Source organism: Dysidea avara, chromosome 2, assembly GCF_963678975.1.
Source record: "Dysidea avara chromosome 2, odDysAvar1.4, whole genome shotgun sequence".
Classification (NCBI taxonomy): domain Eukaryota; kingdom Metazoa; phylum Porifera; class Demospongiae; order Dictyoceratida; family Dysideidae; genus Dysidea; species Dysidea avara.
This window is the reverse complement of record NC_089273.1, coordinates 31,902,035-31,907,285: the sequence shown is the minus strand read 5'-3', so window position 1 is coordinate 31,907,285 and position 5,251 is coordinate 31,902,035. Positions and strand designations below refer to the sequence as shown.

General features: G+C 34.2%; 1 long non-coding RNA gene across 1 annotated transcript; it reads left to right on the top strand.

Moving 5' to 3' along the window:
- Positions 1-1,196: 1,196 nt before the first annotated feature.
- On the top strand, positions 1,197-1,966 carry LOC136244386 (uncharacterized). Its single transcript, XR_010695196.1, has 5 exons — positions 1,197-1,272; positions 1,337-1,542; positions 1,598-1,689; positions 1,737-1,801; positions 1,863-1,966. It is a non-coding gene; the product is annotated as an uncharacterized lncRNA (long non-coding RNA).
- Positions 1,967-5,251: the final 3,285 nt, after the last annotated feature.

Here is a 5,251-nt window from a genome sequence, read left to right as displayed (position 1 = left end):
TGCATGAAATTAAACAAGATCATAAAAATTATGTGTATGTCATAAAATGTAGTTAGCTAACTGGCAAATAGGCAGAAAATACTCTAATAGAACATTCAGGATATTTAATAGAGCTTTGAGGTAGTCATGACTGTACTATTGATCTATAAGTTGTCAAAAAATAAAAATAATATTTTATTGATAAATATTTACTTTTAAATGGTTGCTTAGATATGGCCATACAGTAAGAAATTAATATAACCAGCACAATCAATACAACATATGCATGACAACTTACATAATAAAAATAGGTCAATATGCTGTTATATATAAGACGTTGCAAGCATTGCTGAGTCAATGGCATGTCACAATCACAACTTTGAAATAATTTAAAATACCAGTTATAACATCAACCAAGTTTTACACCAATCTATGATGTTATTATTTTTTAATTAAAAATTTATACATTGTGAATAATTCACAGCATTTTAAAAATCTTCTGACCATTTTAATATGCACAAAGTAAATCATTAAAATTACTAGCAGAATATAAAAGCATATAATTAAGTGCCAAGTAGCAAATGGTCTTCAAATAGTTCAACCACAACCAGTCACATACAATAATAAAAAGCACAATCAGAAATAAAGTGTTTCTGATCTATAGGGCATAACATTGTGCAGGTATGGTTTTTAGAGAAAAAAGATTCCTGCTTTAACTCACGAATAATTATTTACCTTGCACTATTAAAGAACATGACTAACTCATAATTATGTATGTAGTATTTCATATGCAAAATATGACACGCATATCACATGAGCACAGCTGCACATTAACTCAAGTTTGAAGGTCTTACCAGGTAAAAATGATGATTATGCAAACAAAAGATTTTAAATGGTATAACCAAGTATGTGACTAGAAAAGTTATGTCTATGCCTTAACTATCTACCGTGGATAGCTTTGTGCTACTTATGAGGGGAAATATTTGGTTCAGCGGCATCGACTCTACCTGATTAAGTGGTTACAGACCCAAGGTATATTCAGTATCCCTGGAGAATGACTGTCGAGATTTCAGTTTATATGGTGTCTCTGTGATCACGTCGGTAAACTCATCCAGAAGACTGGAGGCATACAAGTCCTCGTAGTTTCTACTTATGGAAATAAAATATCAAGTTAGTTTATATGCAAATAAACTTGTTTATATTATATTATGTTGGTGCAGAGAATAAATTGAAGACTAAAGAGAAACTGTAAATCTGTAAAGACACTTAGAATTCCGGTAGACTCTGACAATGGTATTGTCAATAGTCAGGTAACTAAGAACTTTATAGCAGTCACAATGCACTTCTGCTTCTATAGCTTCAGTATTGGAACTTAAGGATTCGGTGGCATCGACTCTACCTGATGGTGTTACGATTGCAAGGCGTTCAACAACATCCTTGGCAAACAACCTCGGGGACATAGGCTTCTTTTCGGGGGTCTCACCGATGATATCCGTAGACACATCCAGGAGACTACTATCCATGTCTTCATTAATGCTACTTGTGTGGTGGAGAGAAAAAAATGTTATTAATAAAACGTTTAATTTTAATACTGTAGTAAGTTATGATATGTGTTAAGAGGTGATTGGTGAGAGAGAAGATGGTAGACGGAACTCTGCGACATTGTTCAGAATTCCAGGAGACTCTGACAATAGTATTCTCAATAGTCAGGTAACTAAGAATTCACAATGCATTTCTGCTTTTGACAGCTTCCTTAGGTGACATGTTCTTAGGTCACAAGAATGAAGAAAAGAATGTATGGAGCTGTATGTATAATGTTAAGGTCAGTGGAAATAAATTTATTGCTTACCTTGTCATGTTAACCAAATTTGCTTTTATTTTAGTGGGCTTGGGGAAAGTAGCTAGTCTCTACAATGACTTTAAGTATTGGAGAACTGGTGATAAAAAAATATACTGAAAAGTGTTGAAATAAAAATTATATTTGTAGAATACCTTCAACTAAGCGGCAGCATGCGTGTTTTTGTGGTTAGGAAGGGGTTATCCAAGGGGTTTTCCAGCGGCGACATGATAATTAATTTATTTCAACAAAGCGGGTGGTCTTTGTAGAATGCTAAAAGGGGAAGGAAGTTTACGAGGCATCACTTTGCTGCAAGGAATATACTGTGATAGCTCCATGCTCACGAGCATGGTCTACAACAACACCTCTTGTGGCAATGTTACAATACTTTACAGGTAGACTTTGGAAAGTGTTTTATATATTATAGAATCTCTTTCCTCAGGCACTACTTCTGAGTTCAAATTCTTCTCCAGATAGGCATTGATGGCATCTTGACAGGCATGGTAGTGACAGTCTTTTATATGATTATAAAATAGGAACATCATATCTTTTGAGGTAGAGATTTGGATTGCAACCCAACAGGGGTGGCATAATTATGATATGGAGTATAAATGGTATTGTCTCAGCCCATTAGCCAAACACTTATAAGTTCCAGTATATTATATCATCTTGTCAAAGTAAAAAGAAAAGACAATATTATTATGGATGACTCAACTTGTGCCAACAAAACCACCCTGGAAATGTAGGATGACACAACAGGCTTGTAAATAACTGACAAGTGATATGTTACAATTTATGTATTTATGTACTGATATGCTCTAATAGAGCAGTCAAACTCTTTAATTATGATAATGTTTAAATCTGTCTTATAAGCATTCCGTATGCATTAAATACAAACAGAAAATCAAACTACAAAATATTTAATATCGTAATTATATAATACTGTTGTTTTAAAATTTATCACACTTTCTGCTTTTAATTTCAGTTCTGGTTTTCACATCCAGTTGTTCAATGTTCTTTTATATGCATGGAAACCAATAGCTAGTGCAGTTAAAATTATGTTGTGTGGTAGCTATGCAGGCATATACAGAGTTTACAGACAACAAAACACATGGTGTCCATTGTATTCAACCACATGAGAACAACTCCACTATAGCCCAAATTTTGAAGGTCATGGCCTAATGCAAGTAATTATGTAAACAGGATGAAACTTATATCTTAGTGTGTATAGTACACTAAACCTTTACTACCCTATACTTGTTGGGAGTGATGGAAATGACGTTTCAGTTACTATTATCACTTAGTTTCATTCTATGCTACAGTTCTCTGTTGCAAATGAGTGAAAATTATGAAGGTACATTCTCCGTGTTGCAAGCCAAGAAACTGCTAACTTTTTTTTGCAGCAAGGGTGCAATATTTAGAAAGTGGGCTAAAATTAATGTTCTAAAAGTATTGTAAGAAATATTGTTAACCTAGAAGCATAATGTAACTATAATGGGAACACTGAAGAGCATGAAATTTTGGAAAATTCCCAAAAGCATTAAATTTTTGGGCAAAATTTTGAGCACATTTGACTCAGGCCTATTTGTAGGCCTGCAATGCTGTTCAAAATGCCAAAAAGCATAATATGCTAGAGTGCTATGGCAGCATGATGCTAACATATTAATTAGGTGAATATTTCATTAATTAATTCCTGAAAATAGATCGATACTTCATACTAGTTAAGTTAGCTATTGTGACATTAATTTTGGTGTACAGGATTGCTGCCAGGCACACTTCAATATTACAGTGGCAGGAGCTACTTCCAATCAGTGAATGCTCTATTAGAGTATTTCACTACAAAAGTGGTCATTATAATAGAGGTATCAATCTAAGGAGCTGTGTACAATTTATAATTTTCATGGCCATAGTTTGAAATAATATAATCACCTACTATACTAGAATTATGCTGACATAGCACTCCAGCCTATTAACTGTTTATTACGCTGGCATATCTAGTCCTGAAGGATGGAAACAACAGTAGCTATTATGTACATTATGATACCTCATGATTCAATCAAATTAAAATATTAATGTAGAAGGCCACTACAATTAAGTTTGCATAACTGACAATGATGGATAGTAATGATGCCTCACTTTACATACTTCTAAATATCCAGCTGGTATATCAATGCCAAAGCAGCCAAACTAGGGCAATTGAAAACCAAGTTAAGGTTAATCAACCCGGGAAGATGGTAGCCAACTTGTTTAAATCTTTGATATTAAACCTGGACAAGCCAATGTTTAAATTTTGCTTGCCTCTATGATAGACACACATGCATGTTGTTGTGCTAATTTCTCCTCTTTATGATTAAGCAGGTAGTGAGGTAGCATGCATGCCTGATGCACGGGCTCAACTTTCAACACATTATCTGATAATTCTGATTCATTACTATCCACAAGATTTCCCTGTATAATAAGAAATACTCATACCAAGTTATACATAAATATACTCCTTGCTGTACATAGGTACAGAGCGTGCAGTAAAGCATATCTAATCAAAAACAGCCAAGCCGTAAAAAAAGGTGTGGCCCCTAAAAAGGCCATGGTGAAAAAAATGTAAAATCCAAGGTGACGGCCAAGAAATGGCTGTTATGGTAAAAATTTTAATAACAATTCATGTGAATTTGTGTTTCGGCACCAAATTCACCTGAATTGTCGTTATTAAAATTTTTACCATTAACCTACCATCACAGCCATTTCTTGGCCACCACCTTGGATTTCACATCTTTTTTAACCATGGCCTTTTTAGGGGCTACACCTTTTTTACGGCTTGGTTATTTTTGATTAGATATCACTTCTTTTTGTATTTGTATACCCCAAAGCCAGCCATAGGCCGGCTTTGGGGCTTTTTTAACCTATCCTTTTTCTTTACCACAGGAAGAATAAAAAGACAAAGCAGATTTTTAATACTTCAACTGTTCTTTGTTTTTTTAATTTTATCAGTAATTATACAAATCATATACATATATTTACTACATGTCTATTATTCCCTACTGGATAACTTGTTCACAGCTGATCTCACTACTAAGGGACTTGAAATGTAGCTGAAATCTCTACAGGGTGATTTGCTTGTAGCTGAACTCTACACAGGATTCTCTCTAGAGGGTTACTTGTTTCTAGCTGATCTCTTTACAAGGTGATTTGTTTAATTTGTAGCTGAACTCACTACAGAGTGATTTGTTTCTGCTGATCTCTCTCCAGTGTGATTTATTTGTAGTCGAAAAGTACTGCTTGACCTGGACTACAAATTAAATTTGTATGAAATAGGAAGTAGATTAGCAAGTAGAAGAAGAAGGAAGGAATTAGTAGAAATAGAAGGAAGTAGTATTAAGAAGTAGAAGTAATCTGCCTGCTCAGCTTTTGTTTGTAGTTGAAAAGTACTGCTTGACCTGC